The sequence below is a fragment of the Bos taurus genome, chromosome 18 (assembly GCF_002263795.3).
Source record: "Bos taurus isolate L1 Dominette 01449 registration number 42190680 breed Hereford chromosome 18, ARS-UCD2.0, whole genome shotgun sequence".
Taxonomy (NCBI): Eukaryota; Metazoa; Chordata; class Mammalia; order Artiodactyla; family Bovidae; genus Bos; species Bos taurus.
This window is the reverse complement of record NC_037345.1, coordinates 169,873-192,945: the sequence shown is the minus strand read 5'-3', so window position 1 is coordinate 192,945 and position 23,073 is coordinate 169,873. Positions and strand designations below refer to the sequence as shown.

The 23,073-nt window shown below is 38.4% G+C and overlaps 1 pseudogene; it reads left to right on the top strand.

Annotated features, from left to right (window-relative positions):
• The window catches only part of LOC100299850 (ankyrin repeat domain-containing protein 26-like), a 44,018-nt pseudogene that overhangs the window by 8,143 nt on the left and 12,802 nt on the right, over positions 1 to 23,073 (top strand).

The window sequence follows — 23,073 nt, the reverse complement described above, 5'->3', positions numbered from 1 at the left end:
TTTTTACTAAAATTATAATTTATAATTTTATAAATGAGATTCTTAATCTCTCTTAATTAAATGAGAAAATTTTCAGCTGTAACAGTCTGAAAGAAGAAATGTAGAAGTATAATTTTTCCTCTGGAGAGATTCTGATTTCTTTTTTTCTGAATGTCAGCAAATAATGAGTAATTACATACGCTAAATGAATGAAATCATGATTTATGCTTTTTTCTTATATAGGCTACTTGTTATTATTAAATCATAAGGAAAGAAAAAATTACCACCAGAGTTTATAAAATTATCTGTGGAAGATAATTTTTCTTTAAAAAATATCTCTAGCAACATGTACATTCCAGGTTATTTTTATTTATTTATTTTTTATTTTAATTGGAGGCTAGTTACTTTACAATATTGTAGTGGTTTTGCCATACATGGACATGAATCAGCCATGGATGTACATGTGTTCCCCATCCTGAACTCCCCTCCCACCTCCCTCCTCATCCCATCCCTCTGGGTCATTCCAGTGCACCACCCTTGAGCACCCTGTCTCATGCATCGAACCTGGACTGGCGATCTGTTTCCCATATGATAATATACATGTTTCAATGCTATTCTCTCAAGTCATCCCACCCTTGCCTTCTCCCATAGAGTCCAAAATACTGTTCTTTACATCTGTGTCTCTTTTGCTGTCTCGCATATAGGGTTTTCATTACCATCTTTCTAAATTCCATATATATGCGTTAGTATACTGTATTGGTTTTTTTTTTTTTTTTTTGCTTACTTCACTCTGTATAATAGGCTCCAGTTTCATCCACCTCATTAGAACTGATTCAAATGTATTCTTTTTAATGGCTGTGTAATAGTCCATTATGTATATGTACCATGACTTTCTTATCCATTCGCCTGCTGATGGACATCTAGGTTGCTTCCATGTCCTGGCTATTGTAAACAGTGCTGCGATGAACATTGTGTCTCTTTCCCTTCTGGTTTCCTCAGTGTGTATGCCCAGCAGTGGGATTGCTGGGTCGTATGGCAGTTCTATTTCCAGTTTTTTAAGAAATCTCCACACTGTTCTCCATAGTGGCTGTAGTAGTTTGCATTCCCACCAACGGTGTAAGGGGGTTCCCTTTTCTCCACACCCTCTCCAGCATTTATTATTTGTAGACTTTTGGATCGCAGCCATTCTGACTGGTGTGAAATGGTACCTCATAGTGGTTTTGACTTGCATTTCTCTGATAATGAGTGATGTTGAGCATCTTTTCATGTGTTTGTTAGCCATCTGTATGTCTTCTTTGGAGAAATGTCTATTTAGTTCTTTGGCCCATTTTTTGATTGGGTCATTTATTTTTCTGGAGTTGAGCTGTAGGAGTGGCTTGTATATTTTTGAGATTAGTTGTTTGTCAGTTGCTTCATTTGCTATTATTTTCTCCCATTCTGAAGGCTGTCTTTTCACCTTGCTAATAGTTTCCTTTGATGTGCAGAAGCTTTTAAGTTTAATTAGGTCCCATTTGTTTATTTTTTGCTTTTATTTCCAATATTATGGGAGGTGGGTCATAGAGGATCCTGCTGTGATGTATGTCAGAGAGTGTTTTGCCTATGTTCTCCTCTAGGAGTTTTATAGTTTCTGGTCTTACATTGAGATCTTTAATCCATTTTGAGTTTATTTTTGTGTATGGTGTTAGAAAGTGTTCTAGTTTCATTCTTTTACAAGTGGTTGACCAGATTTGCCAGCACCACTTGTTAAAGAGATTGTCTTTAATCCATTGTATATTCTTGCCTCCTTTGTCAAAGATAAGGTGTCCATATGTGCGTGGATTTATCTCTGGGCTTTCTATTTTGTTCCATTGATCTATATTTCTGTCTTTGTGCCAGTACCATACTGTCTTGATAACTGTGGCTTTGTAGTAGAGCCTGAAGTCAGGTAGGTTGATTCCTCCAGTTCCATTTTTCTTTCTCAAGATCGCTTTGGCTATTCGAGGTTTTTTGTATTTCCATACAAATTGTGAAATTATTTGTTCTAGCTCTGTGAAGAATACTGTTGGTAGCTTGATAGGGATTGCATTGAATCTATAGATTGCTTTGGGTAGTATACTCATTTTCACTATATTGATTCTTCCAATCCATGAACATGGTATATTTCTCCATCTGTTAGTGTCCTCTTTGATTTCTTTCACCAGTGTTTTATAGTTTTCTATATATAGGTCTTCAGTTTCTTTAGGTAAATATATTCCTAAATATTTTATTCTTTCCGTTGCAATGGTGAATGGAATTGTTTCCTTAATTTCTCTTTCTGTTTTCTCATTATTAGTGTATAGGAATGCAAGGGATTTCTGTGTGTTGATTTTATATCCTGCAACTTTACTATAGTCATTGATTATTTCTAGTAATTTTCTGGTGGAGTTTTTAGGGTTTTCTATGTAGAGGATCATGTCATCTGCAAATAGTGAGAGTTTTACTTCTTCTTTTCCAATTTGGATTCCTTTTATTTCTTTTTCTGCTCTGATTGCTGTGGCCAAAACTTCCAAAACTATGTTGAATAGTAATGGTGAAAGTGGGCGCCCTTGTCTTATTACTGACTTTAGAGGAAATGCTTTCAATTTTTCACCATTGAGGATAATGTTTGCTGTGGGTTTGTCATATATAGCTTTTATTATGTTGAGGTATGTTCCTTATATTCCTGCTTTCTGGAGAGTTTTTATCATAAATGGATGTTGAATTTTGTCAAAGGCTTTCTCTGCATCTATTGAGATAATAATATGGTTTTTATTTTTCAATTTGTTAATGTGGTGTATTACATTGATTGATTTGCAGATATTGAAGAATCTTTGCATCCCTGGGATAAAGCCCACTTGGTCATGGTGTATGGTCTTTTTAATGTGTTGTTGGATTCTGATTGCTAGAATTTTGTTAAGGATTTTTGCATCTATATTCATCAGTGATATTGGCCTGTAGTTTTCTTTTTTGTGGGATCTTTGTCAGGTTTTGGTATTAGGGTGATGGTGGCCTCATAGAATGAGTTTGGAAGTTTACCTTCCTCTGCAATTTTTTGGCAGAGTTTGAGCAGGATAGGTGTTAGCTCTTCTCTAAATTTTTGGTAGAATTCAGCTGTGAAGCCGTCTGGACCGGGGCTTTTGTTTGCTGGAAGATTTTTGATTACAGTTTCAATTTCCATGCTTGTGATGGGTCTGTTAAGATTTTCTATTTCTTCCTGGCCCAGTTTTGGAAAGTTGTACTTTTCTAAGAATTTGTCCATTTCTTCCACGTTGTCCATTTTATTGGCATATAATTGTTGATAGTAGTCTCTTATGATCCTTTGTATTTCTGTGTTGTCTGTTGTGATGTCTCCATTTTCGTTTCTAATTTTATTGATTTGATTTTTCTCCCTTTGTTTCTTGATGAGTCTGGCTAATGGTTTGTCAATTTTATTTATCCTTTCAAAGAACCAGCTTTTGGTTTTGTTGATTTTTGCTATGGTCTCTTTTGTTTCTTTTGCATTTATTTCTGCTCTAATTTTTAAGATTTCTTTCCTTCTACTAACCCTGGGGTTCTTCATTTCTTCCTTTTCTAGTTGATTTAGGTGTAGAGTTAGGTTATTTATTTGACTTTTTTTTCTTGTTTCTTGAGTTGTGCCTGTATTGCTATGAACTTTCCCCTTAGGACTGCTTTTACCGTGTCCCACAGGTTTTGGGTTGTTGCGTTTTCATTTTCATTTGTTTCTATGCAAATTTTGATTTCGTTTTTGATTTCTTCTGTGATTTGTTGGTTATTCAGCAACGTGTTGTTCAGCCTCCATATGTTGGAATTTTTAATAGTTTTTCTCCTGTAATTGAGATCTAACCAGCACCATTTGTTACAGAGACTACCTTTTGCCCATTGTGTATTCTTGGCTCCTTTGTCATTGATAAGGTGCCCATAGGTGCATGGATTTATCTCTGGGCTTTCTATTTTGTTCCACTGATCTATATTTCTGTCTTTGCCCCAGTACCATACTGCCATGATGACTGTAGCTTTGTATTATAGCCTGAAGTCAGGCAGGTTAATTCCTCCAGTTCCATTCTTCTTTCACAAGATTGCTTTGGCTATTCGAAGTTTTTTTGTATTTCCATACAAATTGTGATATTATTTGTTCTAGTTCTGTGAAGAATACCGTTGGTAGCTTGATAGGGATTGCATTGAATCTATAGATTGCTTTGGGTAGTATACTCATTTTCACTATATTAATTCTTCCAACCCATGAACATGGTATATTTCTCCATCTATTTGTGTCCTCTTTGATTTCTTTCAACAGTGTTTTATAGTTTTCTATATATATAGGTCTTTTGTTTCTTTAGGTAGGTATAATCTAAGTATTTTATTCTTTTCGTTGCAATGGTGAATGGAATTGTTTCCTTAATTTCTCTTTCTGTTTTCTCATTGTTCGTGTATAGGAATGCAAGGGATTTCTATGTGTTAATTTTATATCCTGCAACTTTACTATATTCGTTGATTAGCTCTAGTAATTTTCTGGTGAAGTCTTTAGGGTTTTCTATGTAGAAGATCATGTCAGCTGCAAACAGTGAACGTTTTACTTCTTCTTTTCCAGTCTGGATTCCTTTTATTTCTTTTTCTGCTCTGATTGCTGTGGCCAAAACGTCCAAAACTATGTTGAATAGTAGTGGTGAGAGTGGGCACCCTTGTCTTGGTCCTGACTTTAAGGTAAATGCTTTCAATTTTTCACCACTGAGGATAATGTTTGCTGTGAATTTGTCATATACAGCTTTTATTATGTTGAGGTATGTTCCTTCTGTTCCTGCTTTCTGAAAAGTTTTTATCATAAATAGATGTTGAATTTTGTCAAAGGCTTTCTCTGCATCTATTGAGATAATCATATGGTTTTTATCTTTCAATTTGTTAATGTGGTGTATTACATTGATTGATTTGCGGATACTGAAAAATCCTTGCATCCCTGGGATAAAGCCCACTTGGTCATGATGTATGATCTTTTTAATATGCTTTTAGATTCTGTTTGCTAGAATTTTGTTAAGGATCCTTGCATCTATATTCATCAGTGATATTGGCCTGTAGTTTTCTTTTTTTGTGGCATCTTTGTCTGGTTTTGGTATTAGGGTGATGGTGGCCTCCTAGAATGAGTTTGGAAGTTTACTTTCCTCTGCAATTTTCTGGAAGAGTTTCAGTAGGACAGGTGTTCGTTTGTCTCTACATTTTTGGTTGAATTCAGCTGTGAAGCCGTCTGGACCTGGGCTTTTGTTTGCTGGAATATTTCTGATTACAATTCCAATTTCCATGCTTGTGATGGGTCTGTTAAGATTTTCTATTTCTTCCTGGTTCAGTTTTGGAAAGTTATACTTTTCTAATAATTTGTCCATTTCTTCCACGTTATCCATTTTATTGGCATATAGTTGCTGATAGTAGTCTCTTATGATCCTTTGTATTTCTGTGCTGTCTGTTGTGATTTCTCTATTTTCATTTTGTTGATTTGATTTTTCTCCCTTTGTTTCTTGATGAGTCTGGCTAATGGTTTGTCCACTTTATTTATCTTCTCAAAGAAACAGCTTTTAGCTTTGTTTATTATGGTCTCTTTTGTTTCCTTTGCATTTCTTTCTGCCCTAATTTTTAAGATTTCTTTCTTTCTACTAACCCTGGGGTTCTTCATTTCTTCCTTTTCTAGTTGCTTTAGGTGTAGGGTTAGGTTATTTATTTGACTTTTTTCTTGTTTCTTGAGGTAAGCCTGTATTGCTATGAGCCTTCCCCTTAACACTGCTTTTACAGTGTCCCATAGGTTTGGGGTTGTTTTGTTTTCATTTTCCTTCATTTCCATGCATATTTTGATTTCTTTTTTGATTTCTTCTGTGATTAGTTGGTTATTCAGCAGCGTGTTGTTCAGCCTCCATATGTTGGCATTTTGAATAGTTTTTCTCCTTTAATTGACATCTAATCTTACTGCATTGTGGTCAGAAAAGAGGTTTGGAATGATTTCATTTTTTTTTTTTTTTTGGATTTACCAAAGCTAGATTTATGACCCAGGATGTGATCTATCCTGGAGAAGGTTCCATGTGCACTTGAGAAGAAAAAGGTGAAAATCATTGTTTGGAGTGAAATGTCCTATAGATATCATTTAGGTCTAACTGGTCCATTGTATCATTTAAAGTTTTTGTTTCCTTGTTAATTTTCTGTTTAGTTGATCTATCCATAGATGTGAGTGGGGTATTAAAGTCTCCCACTGTTATTGTGTTATTGTTAATTTCCACTTTCATCCTTGTTAACATTTGCCTTACATATTGTGGTGCTCATATGTTGGTGCATATATATTTATAATTGTTATATCTTCTTCTTGGATTGATCCATTGGTCATTATGTAGTTTCTTTCTTTGTCTCTTTTCACAGCCTTTATTTTAAAGTCTATTTTATCTGATATGAGTATTGCTACTCCTGCTTTCTTTTGATCTCCATTTGCATCAAATAACTTTTTCCAGACCTTCACTTTCAGTCTGTATGTGTCCCCAGTTTTTATGTAGTCTTTTGTAGACAACATATATAGGGGTCTAGTTTTTGTATCCATTCAGCCAGTCTTTGTCTTTTGGTTGGGGCACTCAACCCACTTACATTTAAATTAATTATTGATAAGTATGATCCCGTTGCCATTTACTTTGTTGTTTTGGGTTCATGTTTATACACCTTTTCTTTGTTTCCTGTCTAAAGAAGATCCTTTAGCATTTGATGAAGAGCTGTTTTGGTGGCTGAATTCTCTCAGCTTTTGCTTATCTGTAAAGCTTAATCTGGGTTGTAGGTTTTTCTCTTTCATCACTTTAAGTATGTCCTGCCATTCCCTTCTGGCCTGAAGAGTTTCTATCGAAAGATCAGCTGTTATCCTTATGGGTTTCCTCTTGTGTGTTATTTGTTGTTTTTCCCTTGCTGCTTTTAATATTTGTTCTTTGTGTTTGATCTTTGTTAATTTAATTAACGTGTGTCTTGGGGTGTTTTGCCTTGGGTTTATCCTGTTTGGGACTCTCTGGGTTTCTTGGACTTGGGTGACTATTTCCTTCCCCATTTTAGGGAAGTTATCAACTATTATCACCTCAAGTATTTTTTCATGGCCTTTCTTTGTGTCTTCTTCTTCTGGGACTCATCTGACTCGAATGTTGGGGCATTTAGCATTGTCCCAGAGGTCTCTGAAGTTGTCCTCATTTCTTTTAATTCTTTTTTCTTTTTTCCTCTCTGCTTCATTTATTTCTACCATTCTATCTTCTACCTCACTTGTCCTATCTTCTGCCTCTGCTATTCAACTGTTGGTTCCTTCCAGAGTGTTTTTGATCTCACTTATTGCATTATTCATTATTGATTGACTCTTTTTTATTTCTTCTAGGTCCTTGATAAACATGTCTTGCATTTTCTTAATCCTTGTCTCCAGGCTATTTATCTGTAACTCTATTTTTTTTTCAAGATTTTGGATCATTTTTACTATCATTATTCTGAATTCTTTTTCAGGTAGACTCCCTATCTCCTCCTCTTTTGTTTGGTTTCGTGGGCATTTATCATGTTCCTTTACCTGCTGAGTATTCCTCTGCTTTTTCATCTTGTTTAGATTGCTGTGTTTGGGGTGGCCCTTCAGTAGTCTGGCAGTTTGTGGTTCCTCTTTATTGTGGAGGTTCTTTGCTGTGGGTGGGGTTGGATGGTTGGCTTGTCAAGATTTCATGGTTAGGGAAGCTTGTGTTGGTGTTCTGGTGGGTGGAGCTGGATTTCTTCTGTCTGGAGTGCAATGAAGTGTCCAGTAGTGAGTTTTGAGATGTCTATGGGTTTGGTGTGACTTTGTGCAGCCTGTATATTGAAGTTCAGGGCTATGTTCCTGTGTTTCTGGAAAATTTGCATGGCTCGTCTTGCTCTGGAACTTGTTGGCTCTTGGGTGGTGCTTGGTTTCAGTGTAGGTATGGAGGATTTTGGATGAGCTCTTATCGATTAATGTTCCCAGGGGTCAGGAGTTCTCTGTTATTCTCAGGTTTTGGACTTAAGCCTCCTGTCTCTGGTTTTCAGTCTTATTCTTACAGTAACCTCAAGACTTCTCCATCTATACAGCATCAATGATAAAAACATATAGGTTAATGATGAAAGATTAACCAAAGATCAAACACAAAGATTAACCAAACACAAAGATCAAACACAAAGAACAAACACTCCTCCACAGTGAGGAACACCTGGAGAGGTTCACAGAGTTACATGGAGAAGAGAAGAGGAGATAGAGGTGACCAGGAGTAGGAGAGGGGGAATCAAAAGGGAAGAGAACAAGCTAGCCAGTAATCAATTCCCTATGTGCTCTCCACAGTCTAGACCCCTTGGAGAGGTTCACGGAGTTACAAAGAGAAGAGAAGAGGGAGGAAGGAGACAGAGGTGACCAGGAGGAGAAAAGGGTGAATGAAAGGGAGAGAGACAGATCCAGGCACTAATCAGGTCCCTAAGTATTCTCCACAGTCCAGAACACACAAAGAGATTCAGAGTTGGGTAGAGAAGAGAAGGGGGAGGGAGGAAATAGAGGCGACCTGGTGGAGACAAAGCAGAGTCAAAAAGGGGGGAGAGCAACCAAGCCAGTAATCACACTCCCAAGTAAAAATGGGTACTGAAGATTGGGTTCTTAAAGGTACAAAATTGATAACAAATACCAAAAAGCAAAGATTAAAAATCTAGAGTAGAGGTTAGACTCTGAAAAATACAATATTAGAAAAACAAAACAAAGTCACAAAAATTATGAAATATATACACAAAGTTTGCTTTAAAAATAGGGTCTTTATTTTGGTAAGGTAATAGTAGGTTATAAAAATGAAAATTAAAGGAGTAATGTCAGGGGACGTTCAGCTTTAAGGAATCCAATATGTTATTCTTTTCTTTTGTGTGCCATTTCTCAAGGATTCTCTATTCCTCATCAGTTGCTGCAGGAACGAGCAGAGCTGCACGCAGTTCCCTGGACTGAGATCCTGAGAAAGAGTGACCTGCTTGGTCCCTTCAGTGACTCCCTCCAGTGACCTCAGTGAAACGTGATCTGCTCAGTTATGTGGACATGCAATGCTTTCTGGCCCTTCGAAGATGGTTATTTGCTTGGCTTTGTTTTTGCTCAGTTTCTTTCTTTTCTTTTTTTTTTCTCACTGCCTAAAGCTGCCTTGTATGAAGATATATAAACATGTTTTTATGCAAACAAAGCACCCTTGTTTCACTCGAGACTTGGGTCCCCTGAGTCCCTCTTCTCATCGACTCCAGTCCCCAGGTCCCGGTCTACAAAGCCCATGACAGAGTAATAGAGAACTTAAAAAATAAATATTAAAATAATGATAATAGTAAAAATATATCTAGGAATTTCTCTGGAGCTGTTGTGGGCAGTGTCGGGTCAATTCAGTTTCAGATAGTTCCTTGATCCAGCTTATACTTCTTAAGATCTATAGGCCCCTTCCAATGTAGTCGTTGCTAACTACAGGGTTTTAATCTGTTGCACCTGTCATTTCCAAAGCAGTTCCCTCTGTTTATTTTAGCTTCTTCCATTGCTGTGCTCTTCAGTGTCTAATTTCTGTCCTGACACAAGGAGGTGAAGGTGTTCAGTTATTTAGGCTCACTTATACAGTACTGCTGTGGGGACAGAGGGACATTGCAAACAAATATCACTGGCATGTGTGGGGAGTGCTTGCAGTGTCTTGGCCACACTGGGTTTGCCCCTGCTCATGGTGCGTGTGCTTTCCCACTCTACACTTCTCAGGCTCTAGGTTGCTCTGCTGGGGAACAGAGCTTTGGGTTGTATGCACTTCCGAGGTCTAAGACGCTCAGGTTCAGGTTCTTAGGTAGTCCACAAAGGGTCAGACTCAGTTGGGCCTGTGTTTTTTGCCATTCCCAGGTCTGGGCAGCTCAGGCGACCAGGTGCTTGGTGAGCGCTGTCTCCCCACTTGGGGAGTTCGTCTTATTACCTCCCTGGTCCCAACCGCTCGGTTTCCTGGGTGCCAGCGGGTGCACCCATCTCCAGTGTGCCCTATGTCTCTTCTGGTCTCTGGCTGAGACCCTCCTGGCAGAAGTCAACCATCCAGAATCCCAAGGGGTTTTGGTTAACGACTGGGTGCCTGCTTGAAGCTTGGTAGAGGATGCCTCTCTGGGGCTGAGTTTGCCTCTTTCCAGCTTTGGCTGACCCCCTCCTGCCTCCATGTCTCCAGTGGGGGATGTGCCAATCCACAGCCATCTAGCTCTCCTCTGGTATTCGCTCAGTCCTTTGTTTTTTGAGCAGGCCTGGCAGTGCCTCAGGTTAGGGCTTTTCACAGGATAGTTCTCTCTCTCTCTCTGGCTATCCCACAGTTTGGGTTGCTATCTCATGTTAGTTCCCTTAGATTTCCCCCTCAGGGTATTCAGGCCCAGTCCTTACCCTAAGCAGTGCAGCCCACGCCTCCCTGTTCAGCCCCCACTTGCTTGTGGTGGATGCAAGCACAGGGACTTCTGGTTAGGCATGTGATCTGTGGGTTTTATTTATTTATGTATTTATTTTTCCTCCTGGTTATGTTGCCCTCTGAGATTCCAAAACTCCCCACAGACCCGCTGGTGAGAGTGTTTCCTGGTGTTTGGGAACTTCTCCCCTTTTAAGACTCCCTCCCTGTGATGGATCTTTGTCCCTACCTCTTTTGTCCCTCTTTTTATCTTTTATATTTTGTCCTACCTCCTTTTGAAGACAATGGGCTGCCTTTCTGGGCACCTGATGTCCTCTGCCAGCGTTCAGAAGTTGTTTTGTGGAATCTGCTCAGCGTTCAAATGTTCTTTCAATGAACTTGTGAGGGAGAAAGTGGTCTGCCCGTCCTATTCCTCTGCCATCTTAGGGCTGCGCCCGCCCCCCCCCCCATGTTATTTTTAAGAAACTTTATTAATTTTAGTGTTTATAGATGTTAAATTACCATCTCAATTCTTTGTTATGTGAAACTAACATGTAAATTCTTCCATATAGAAAAGTTAGTCATTGTGGTTACTTGATTTTTTTAGTTGTTTTTTTCTTTCCCAATGTGAATATTGAGTCCTTGTTGATCATCATAAATGTATTTGAAAACTTTTAAACCTTCAGCTTGGATACTTATAGTTTTACTTTTTTTTTTTAATATCTAGGTCATTCCTTTAATCTTTACCTGCCATTCCAGAAGACATAGATAAGAAGTTACAGTCGTTAGTGTGCTGTTTACAGGGAAAGAGGCAGTAAACCATCTGAATGTTCAAATAGGGTTGTAAAAAATTCATTTATTCTTAAGTGAAGGATAATTTCTTTCCAGAATTTTGTTGTTTGTTGTCAGACATCAACAAGAATCAGTCTTAGGTACACCCATGTCCCCTCCCTCCCAACCCCCCCCTCCAATCTCCCTCTCCATCCCACCCTTCTGAATTGTTGAAGAGCCCCTCTTTGAGTTCCCTGAGTGATAGGGCAAATTTCCATTGGCTATCTATTTTACATATGGAATTGTAAGTTTCCATGTTACTCTTTCCATCCATCTCACCATCTCCCCTCTTCCCCTTCACCAGTGTCTCTAAGTCTGTTCTCTCTGTCTGTTTCTCCATTGCTGCCCTGCAAATAAATTTGTCAGTACCATCTTTAGACTCCATACATACGTGTTAGTATCAGATATTTATATTTCTCTTTCTGACTTACTTCACTATGTATAATAGGATCTAGGTTCATCCACCTCAATAGAACGGACTCAAATGCATTCCTCTTTACAGCTGAGTAATGTTCGTTTGTATATATGTACCACCACATCTTCATCCAGTCATCTGTCGATGGCCATCTAAGTTACTACCACGTTCTAGCTATCATAAACAGCACTGCAATGAACATCGGAGTGCGTGTGTCTCTTTCCATTTTGGTTTCCTCAGGGTATACTCCTAGGAGTGGGATTGCTGGGGCATATGGTGGTTTTATTCCTAGTTTCTTAAGGAACCTGCATACCATCTTCCATAGTGGTTGTATCAATTTACCTTGCCACCAGCAGTGCAAGAGGGTTCCCTTCCCCCCCAACACCCTCTCTGGCATTCATTGTTTGTAGACTTTTTGATCATGGCCATTCTGACTGGTGTGAGGTGGTATATGATTGTGGCTGAGCAGTAAAGAATCTGCCTTCAGTGGGAGACCTGGGTTTGATCCCTGAGTTGGAAAGGAGGGCATGACAACCCACTCCAGTATTCTTGCCTGGAAAATCCAATGGATAGGGGAGCCTGGAAGGCTTCAGTCCTAGGGTGGCACAGAGTTGGACATGACTGAAGCGACTAAGCAGCAGAAGAATGCTAGCCATTCTGCCTGGTGTGAGGTGGTATCTCATTGTAGTTTTGATTTTTATTTCTACTGTGGTTTTTTACCATATCGACATTGACAAGATAGTGCTTGAGGCTTGAAAGTATTGCTACATTTGGATTGTCAAGTTGATCTGCAAAGAACATTTCAAGAGAAGCAAAAGCATGGGAAATAGTAATAAATATGTGGGGTTATAATAACAGCAGTTAGCTTTAGTGATGTTTTAGTAAGTGCAAACCATTTTGCATAGCTTAAGTAGCACATGCAGAGTACCTTTATGGCAGCCGTACTTGAAGTAACATAAAGTAATGGTGCCCTGTTTGAAGGTGGCAGCTATGGAAGGAGATAAGAAGGGCCTGCTCTCTTAGATGTGGCAGCCACTGCTTGGTGATGCAGCACCATGTTTGAATTCAGCATCCTGGTTCTGTCATACAGCAACTGAGAGATCTTGGCAAAACCTGTCTTAACCAGGTTAAAAGTAGGGTATTTCTTCAAAGTGATTAGGAAAACTTCATGCAACTCATTGTTATCATCCATTCTAGAAGAGTATCTCTGAGACCCTTCCACAGAAGTATGTGGATCATTTACCTGGAACTGCTGGTCAAAGAGAAAAAAAGATATTAATTGGACAAGTAGAAGGTAAGAACTGTATTGTACAGAAAAATCATTTGACAGAACATTGATTGAAAACGGGGATGCTGATACATTCTAATAGGCAAAGAAAATCACCTGTCGGATGGGTAGTGAGAAAAAACATGAGAAAAGGAGGGCAACTATGTATCTTATCAGGTGTCTACCACAGATTACATTGAGAATCCAGTTTAAGGAGCTAAAAATTATTAGTTCTTAGACTAACTTTGCAGTCCAATGTTTAAGACTTTGTCTGGTTAAGACTCTCCAATGCAGGTGGTGCACTTTCGATTCCTGCTCAGGGAATTAAGATTTCATGTGACACATAACCAAAAACAAATTATTAGTTCTATTTCAAGATACTCTATGACCTAAGAAAAGTCAAGAAATAAGAGGCAAGAGAGAATGAAGGATGAGAGAGGCAGAGGGTAGATGGAGGAAATGAAGAAAAGGAAGCACAGGTCTGTGGGGGAAGAGGGCAATAAGTAATGAAGGTCTTTAGATAAAGGGAGAGTATTTGACATGGACGGTGAATTGCAAGTGAGCTTTTGCACCAAAACTTTTCAGAGAAGAACAGCAAAGTTCTCACCTCTTTCTGTTTACTCATTATTAGGAAGACGTTCAGAACTGCGGTCCCTGGGCATGCAGAGTGGTGTGTTATCCTCTGGGGGAGCATAGGCATAGGTGCTCAGCTGTAATGTGTGAAAATTGGTGTCATACGAAATATGCTGCTTTCCAGCATGGTGTCACATGGGACAAAACAAGAGAGCTGGAAAGAAGGAGAGAACAGGGGGCGTGATGGGGAGACCAAGGAACCTGCAGCCTCATAGAGAGTCCACTGGAAGGTTTCCAACTTCTAATGCCATTTCAGTTTGAGGGGACGTGTTCACATGAGGAAACAGAGGTTGATATTTCCGGAGAATGAATTAAGTTGAAGTCATGTAGAAGCAGACTTCATGTAGACCAGCGTTTCTCAAATTTTAGTCACTTGAGGACCATGTGTGAAGTGCACATGCTGAGCAGGAGGTCTGAGATTCTGTGTTTCTAATAAGCTCTCTGAGTAGCAAGGGTGTAGCCTTACATATAGAGAAATCTGGAAGAAGAGCATTGGATAGTGCAGGACATAACAGGATCAAGGAAAAGCATTATTTTGTGTTTCTTTCTGAGCATGTTTATAGCCAGAGGGAAGCAAAGAGTTGAAGTCGCAGTTATAGGTGTAAGATACCATTGCTAAGCAAAGGGGAGAAAGAAATGGTAGGTGTCAGGTAATGTTTAACTTTAGGACTCCTGTATGTTGTTTTCTGTTTTTCATGAACCCTCTGTTCCTTATCAGTTCCTGGTATATAGGAACAAGTGGAGCGGCACACTGTTCCCAGGACTGAGGTCACGGAATGGAACGCATACGTGAATTTCCTTCAGTAACTGTTACCCTACAGTAAAATTGCTTAGTCACGACCCTCTTACTCAAGATATGGATTGTCTTCTGGCCTTGTGGTGATTGTTATTCCTTGTTATTCCCTTGGTAACCGTTGTTTTATATCTGGCTTTTGTTCTTTTCTTAACTTTATTTTTTTGCCTAAAGCTTCCTTGTATAACAATATATAAACTCACACAAACATGAATAATGCACCCTTGTTCCACTAGACACTTGGGTCTCCCGTGTCCTTCTTTGTCTCTCTGGCTAGTTCTTTGGAGCATGGAGGCCTGATGAGCTCACTTTCCTGCCCAGGCTTCCAAGACCTTCTTGAGAAGATTCCCTGTGCCTTAGTGAGTGGTATAAGCCCTATTCTAGGGCTTTATTGGTTTTCCATGTAACCCAGGGAATATTAGTCTCTCTCTTTTGCTTTCTTTTCATTGACTCCCGTCCACCAGGCCCCAGTCTTTAAAGAAGACCACAGGTAGGGATGATCCATAGAAAGGATGTCAAGGGGGAAGATTTAAGTCCACAGATCCAGAGATTACTACCCTTTGGATAGGAGAGAATCTAGTGAAAGGACAAAGGGAGGAAAGGAAGGCCTTAGGGAGGTGAGTTTGGAGTTCATAATGACACTTGAGAGAACTCCTTCTAGATGACTTCAGTATATTTGCCCTGAAAAGAGATAAGATCATTATTGCTCCAGAGAATCCTGGAGGTGGGAGGGAGTGCTAGAAGTAGGGGAAACGACAGCCCCTCCGAGTAACTCTTAGGCATCAAAGATATATGTTGTGCTGGTATTTGTTATTCAAATTAGATTAATTTGAAAAAGGAGGCATTGACTTTTTTTTTAAAGATAGCTGATTCTTTGAAAGTTGTTTCATAGAAATCCTTTGAAGCATTCACATGATGTACCAAACCAAACTAAATTTTGAAGCCAAACAGATTAATAGGGTTCATTCCCTAAATGCTAGAAATACTTGTAATAAATACTACACTGATTTTGAAACATGCAAGATTTTTAATTTCTAATAATTCTGTGGCAATTAAATGTAGTATTTCCTTTTCACTATTTTAGTGCACTCCTATGTCTGTCTTACCAGTGTCCTAAGATCCCCCTAAAAACAAGACACTAAAACTGAATATATTCAGTGTCAAGGATGAGTGTGAGGATTCTGCTCAGTACTAACTGCATGAATGTACAGCTGGCTTTCATATTTACATGTAATTAACTTTGTGTCCCTTTTTCCTTTTAGATTCTCCTGGGAAATATCCTAACGTAAAGGTAAAAAGGTTTATGATTTTATCTTGAATTCTGAACTGTGGATCATCTCCTATGTACATTATTTAGTAATCAACTTGTTTCCAAACCCCATTCAGCCAGCAGTCAGAATGAAAGAGTCTGTTGCTAATAAAACAGTCAGAATGAAGGATTTATAAACATCCAGTTCAGGTAAATTTTGCAGTACACAGTTAAGTCTGGAAATAGGGACACTGAACTATTTGAAATGCTCAGTCTTCATACTTCTAATATTTTCTTTGCAAATTTAATTGAAGAATTGGACATACACAAAGCAAATATTATTGTTGATACCTGGGTCTTGAAACAAAAAATATTTACAAGGATAAGAACAAGAAATTTTTAAATTGTTAAGCTTCAACTCAATATGTTTCTGTATATGCTTCGACACTCTGAAGTTCTCAGTTTGGAATCTCTATACACCTCAGGAACTCTCCAAGATTAAATTTTAGACTCTAAGTTTTCCCCAATGTCCAAAAATCCTTATTTGAACTCTAACCTTTCCCTAGAGTAAAACTTCACTTGCTAATATGTCAGTTGTACTTCAGCTTATAATTGTTTCATTATAGTATCATTACACAGATGAATGTAGGCCAATCAGATGTTTTGATGAGCAGGCTGTGTGTGTCTATGTTTGTATGTGGATGTGTTTGTGTGTGTGTGTGTGTGTGAGTTTGTGGCATCTTTAACTATTAGAAGTAGGGGAAGTAATCATACTTTAATGACTATTGGATGGACATAATCTTTTGAAACAGTGATTCTGAGAATTGTTGGCTTTAGGATCCTATTATACTTCTAAAAATTATTGAGAATTACAAGGAACTTTTGTTTATGTCTATTGATGTTTACTATATGGGAGTTCAGTTGAGTGAATCAAAATCAGTAATACTAGGCAATTAAAAAGTAGAAGAAATGAGACACACTAGTTTACATCTCTTCATGAATGATGGTGACCTGTGAGATACTGTAAGCTGTGAAGGACTAGTGAGTTTCAGGGGAGAGGAGGGCATGGAACAGATTCTCTGAAGAAAGACTTTGTACTAGTTAGTCAGAGTTGTATTCTCACATTCTAATAAGTGGAGACTTTGTTTTCACATTTTTAAAATGGGGCTTCTGCTGCTTTGAGCCTCAATAATGAGACTTGTCAAAGAGCCAGGCATTTGAAAGTTGATGGTCAGTGTGCGTTGGTGTCCCGTTCAATGACCAAAAATAAGTCAGCATCCACAGAATTTGGACAGAAGACCATAATAGATAAAATGAAGATGAAGACTGTAGCAGTGTTCCTGGTAGGGAATTACTCGCTCCGTCAGCTATGCAAGTGGGAGCTGCCAGGAAACAGAGGAAGCAAAGAAGGTAATGCAGAAGCCCAGAGCACTCAGCCGTGGGCCACCTGGACATGGCCTTACCACCCTTCTGATGGTTCCAAATTAGATAGATTCTATGGCAAAGTCTACCTTGTGCTGACTCCTTTTACGCAGCCGACAGCCAATCAATACCTCTTAGCAAGGTGTTTGCGTTCTCCCTCTGACCATAGTAATATAATAAATAACAAAGAGAGTTAGGAAAACGTAAGTTCGTTCAGGCTGGTGTTTAGCATACACCTGATAGTGGGTAGCAGGATTACGTTTAGAACTCTGGGACTAGTTGGGAGACTAAGTAGCCATCTAGAGACTGCCTTCTCAAAACGGGACTTCTTACCAATGTTTTTATGTGGCTGTTAATTCATAGGAATTAGTCATGATTATATTCAGTATAACTGCAAAAACAACTCTGATACCAAATACTAAAATATTTTTTGTGTTTTCTGTGACTTCGTGTATTTTAGAATTGGCTTTCTCAGTGGGAATGGGAGTCATGGGAAATTTGCTACATAGTACCTCCTTCTCAGCTGTGTCCACATAGTATATCAACTTGTTTTAGTATTTGTAATGAATTAAGAGTTCACAAGAAAGGTTGGTATAAAGGAATGGTGTATCACTTAAAAGCAGTATATAGAAAGTCAATTCTGATTCTACCAGTTTATTGAGTAACCATGTCTAAGAAAGTGTTGTCCATAAATACTAATTAATTTAGCGCCCTTAATCAGTCATACAGTCAGGACTATGGTAAGCAATCATCCACTCTTTCTTTTTTCACTCCTGTACTTTATTTTTTCTATCCTCACATTGCATTTACAGAATATTCTCAGTTATCTCCTAGAATAGTGACTACAGGCTCTAAACTCAACATGTTTGTCTTTTTTTCTTGTAATCTATACAACTGAGTCATTTGCTCTTGTCTCTCCATGAGCTTGGTAGGTCCAGGAAAAACAAATTCAAAAAAAAATGCCTACATGAGTCCCTTCAACACTGGACCATGTGAGATAGGAAAACTACAAAATAGATAGAAGCCACTTCAGTCAGTTTGTGTTGATCATTTTCTTCTCAGTCAATACATTTTATAAAATAGCGAGCAGTTATTTTATCCTTTAGGATCCCTAGATTTGTACATTTATTGATTTCTTAAAGATGTATTCTATACTGTACCCTGAAAGTTTTATATCCGAAATATTTCTGTAAACACTCCCTCAGTTCAGGCCTGCATTACCTTGTTATTCCCAGTATCAATGCCTTCAGATTCACCTTCCTCTGGTTATTTGTATGCCCTTCAGATTCCTCCCTCCCGTGGTCTTTAGGGTCACCAATCTCAAAAGCACACGTGACTATGAGGCACTCTGAGTCACATTAATGTCTAGACATCTTAAAGCACTGTTGATGCTCTCATAACTGACTTATGCCTGACCCTCTATCTCTAGCCCTTTCAGTCCTTTGCTCTAGAATTCTGAACTGCTGCTGGCACCCTTATCACTTGTTCCTGTTGTTGTTGTTCAGTCACTCAGTTGTATCTGATTCTACATGGCCCCATGGACTGCAGCACACCAGGCTTCCCTGTGCTTCACCATCTCCTGTGCTTGCTTAACTCACGTTCATGGAGTTGGCGATACTATGCAACCATCACATCTTCTGTCATTCCCTTTTCCTCCTGACTTCAACCTTTCCCAGCATCAGGGTCTTTTCTAATGAGTCAGCTCTTTGAATCGGGTGGCCAAAGTACTGGAGTTTCAGCACCAGAGTCAGTCTTTCCAATGAATGTTCAGAACTGATTTTGTTTAGGATTGACTGGTTGGATCTCTTTGCAGTCCAAAGGACTGTCATGAGTCTTTCCGAACACCACAGTTGAAAAGCATCAGTTCTTTGGTGCTCAATCTTTTTGGTCCAACTCTCATATCCATACATGACTACTGCAAAAGCCTTTGCTTTGACTAGACGGACCTTTGTCAGCAAAGTAACACCTCTGCTTTTTAATATGCTAAGTTTGTCATATCTTTTCTTCCAAGGAGCAGGTGTCCTTTAATTTCATGACTGCAGTCACCATCTGCATTGATTTTGGAGCCCAAGAAAATAAAGTCTGTTTCTGTTCTCATTGTTTCCCCATCTCTTTGCCATGAAGTGATGGGACTGGATGCCATGACCTTAGTCAGTCCCATCCCTTCACTTTGGACAAATATCTACCCTGTGATGTGTGTGTTCCTCTCCCCATCTTGCTACAGCCTTAAATGTTCTCCCTCTCCTGCCCTCTGTTCCCTTGAACTGTGTAAGTCTGCACTCAGGCATTATCTCCAGAAAAGCCATCATCCCTGACACCTTTTTATACATTTGTCGTGAAACTCCAATGTCTAGTACTGAGCAGAAACCTGAGAAATAGTTATTGAATAAGAGACACTGGGGCTCTGTATCAACCTAGAGGTGTTGGATGGGGAGGGAGATGAGAAGGGGGTTCAAAACGGGGGATATATGTGTACCTATGGCTGATTCATGTTGAGGTTTGACAGAAAACAACAAAATTCTGTAAAGCAGTTATCCTTCAATAAAAAAAATAAATTTAAAAAAAATGCTATATATACCGAGGCGACTTTTAAGAGCTTGTCCCCTGCAGTCTAGGAACCAAGAGGATAGACATGTAAAGAAATAATTTACAGTTCAGATCTATATCTATCACTAGAAAAATCTAGAAAGATACACTAGAAAAATCTTTAAAGTACTAAGGGAGCTACAAGGAAAGGCGTACCTCTTTATCAGGGGAAAGATGGCAGTAATCAAAGACAACTTCACAAAGCAGGTTGAGCCTTAAAAGATGAAAAGTAATTTGTCAGAAGAGTATAGGGAAGCATTTCAGATGAAGGAACTGATAAAAGCTAAAAAGTAAGAGGAATTTTGTAAACTATGAATAATGTTGCAGTTGCTGCTTGGCATGTTGTTAAAAGGTCCTGTTAGAAAGTAGAGAAGAGAATGTATGATGACTTTATATGTCTGTCCTGTATTTTGTTTGGTTTCTGATTGTTTTGTTCACTGCTGTTTGGATCAATCTGTGACTGAATCTTTGAGCTGTTTGTGTTCCTGTAACCTGGTGACATCTGGTATTTCCCAAATGGTTTGTTGAAGTTTTCAGGTCATTGGAAGTAGTTCTTAAAGAAGTAAATATTCAGCTGAAGATTAAGATCGATTTAATCTGTTGTTTCATACAACATTTTAGGTCTCTGTTTTAAATGAGGATTATGTCTTTTATCTAAACATTCTAAGTAACTTTAACTAAACATGCAGATATGTCAAGACTTGGAAATGATAACAGAGGAAGAACAAGAAAAACTTGAAGATGAGAATAACCATGCACAGGTATGTAAAACTGTAAATTTCAATATCTGGTGTAGTACTGTATGATAAAAAAGTGTATCAAACAAGCAAATTAGAATGAAAAGATAAGTTAACACCCATCACAAATGAGTTAAAGCAGAAGTTCAGTGAAATTTTGTGAGGAATACCAAAATACCGACTACGTGATAACCCTAAATAAGAAGCAAACCAAAAGGAAATAGTTCTTAATCTCACAAATAATATACCTGATTGTGAGGAAAAGATGCATTTGGAGTATCTGTCTCTCTAGTATTCCAAACATTTCCTGAACAAAAAGAACCCAGTCTCAAAAATGTTTTTCCGTGGTCTGTAAACTCTGGGTCCCTTGGATAGACTTGTCAGTCATCTTCAAAGCTTTGTTTCCCTGAAAATAAAGTAGACTTTGAAAATTATCAACTAGACATTGGACATGTGTTTATGAAAATTGAGGAGAGTTTTTATAATGATACAGAAAATAAAAAAGTAGGGGAGCCGGTAGTTATATTTGAAGTGAAAGATCAAGAGATTGATATGCAAATGTCACAAAATATGAGGCAAGATCCCACTAATCGGAAATTATACACGGGACAGGCATGTCATTCTAGTCTGTGACTTGTCTACTCTGGTTAGATGAAACATAGAATTCAAATAAAAATTCACGTTCCCCTTGCTGTTGTTAAAATACTGATCTGAAAAATAAAGCAATACAGGACTGGTTCCAGAAGCCACTGCATGCAGATAATTGCAGCAGTAGTGACAATAAAAGCATGGAACCCGAATTAGAAAATGGGGATTCTTCTCCACCTAATAGTCACAGCACATCTGAAATGTATGTAAGTGAATTAGAGAAGGATATGCAGAGGTTTAAGAATGAAATAGACATGTTTCAAGTAGAGTTGCTGGCTCTGGAAAAAGAAAATGTAACTTCCAAAAGAGCTTCTCATTTTCTCTTGCTTTGGTTTTTCTCTTTCTTGATGATGTGGTCCATTTTGATTTTCCATTTATGGATAAAGTGGGGTCATCCAAAGAGGTAATTTTGTAGAAATAGATTATTACCTCAATAACAGGAATTCAGGAAACTATTTTCATGGCTTTTATCCTTCAATCAATTTTCATATCTAATTCTTCTCTGTCAGTCTTCATATGGACTGGGAAACTCATTTACCTATGTACCATGTGGTCTTTTGAGCTAGAATAAGCACCAAGGAAATTGCTTAAGAAGAATAATCAGCTAGGGTTTTGCATCTTTTTTCCCCCCCCTTTAACACTGTTGGGTTAAATATAAGTTATATTTCCATAGAATGGGAAGAAAGCACTGACTGAGAGATGGGACATGAACATGTGTTCCCTCTAATCTCTTCATTGTGGTTGACTATGTGTGATCTTCTCTGCTTTCTGCAATCACTGGGCACTTAGATTTCCAGCATGGCCTCTTCAGGATCTTTTTAATAATAAATACATGTGCTCCCACATATGCTTTAATCAGCACTCTCAGATGTTTCTTTTGAGACAGACCTTTCCATTATGTTGTTTACTAAAATGTAGAAAGATTTGACATGTGTGATTTTATTACATAAATAGTGTATGTGTGTGTGTGTGTGTGTGTGTATGTGCACCCATGTGTGTGCATGTGTGTGTGATAATTACTCAGTCATGTCCAAATCTTTTCAAACCCTTGGACTGTAACCTGCCAGGCTCCTCTGCCCATGGAATTCCCCAGGCCAGAAAGAATACCAGAGCAGCTAGCTGTTCCCTTCTCCAGAGGATCTTCCTAACCCAGGGATTGAACTCAGGTCTCCCCCATTGCAGGTGGATTCTTTAATATTTGAGCCACCAGGGAAGCCCATAGGTAGTATAAACCCTGAGCAAAAAAGAAAAAAAATAATAAGTGTTTATCTACAAAGGAGAAGACTGAGTTCTGAGATGCTGTGAGATTTTTCTTTCTTCAGTAATAGGTTTTTAAAATTGTTTGTTTGCTGTTTTGTGTAAGAGGTGCTTTGACTGAGTTTGAACAACACACAAAAAGACAAAACAAACAAACAAAAAAAGAAACAAAAAAACTCTATGTATTCTCCCATTTAAAAAAAAAAAAAAAAGGAGATGAGCCCTACCCCCAACTAAGGCATTGAGTTACTGTGCCACAGTCATGCTTTTAACTTATCTGATTAATCTGATGAATTCATTTGGTAATATATAACATTCAACGTTCCAGAATTGTATCATCTTTTTTGGTGCCATAAAATGCTAGGGAGTGCCAGATTAGGGCCTTAAACAAAACCTTGAACATTTTTTTGATTTTATTGCTGTTTTTGGTAAATAGTGGGGCAATGCTAGGTAATTATCTCTATACCCTCTAGCTGTAAGGTTTGATGGTTATTGAATGTAGAATTGGGAAGCATTACTTATATTCCAGAATTCCGCACTACCTAACAACTCCTCAGTTTCATTCTGCTCCTTGTGTTTTGGTAAACTCTGCTTCATTTAATTTAGTGAACATCGTCACTTTTTTGCTATCTCCTGGATCCAAGTGAAAAAAGAATTGTAAAAGGCAGAGGGGAAAGAATAGCTTTAGTGCAGAGAGAAGATTGTTTCCTTTCTGAGGTGCGAAGGTGTCACATCCTCTATATCTGGCTGTTTAATGGAAAATCCAGGTAGTAAAGACCAAAGAGGACAGATTTTGTGTCTTTGTCTTTTTATTTCATCGTCTCTGCCCATCAGATGGGGAAGACTGAATATGAATAATTGCATCTTATTA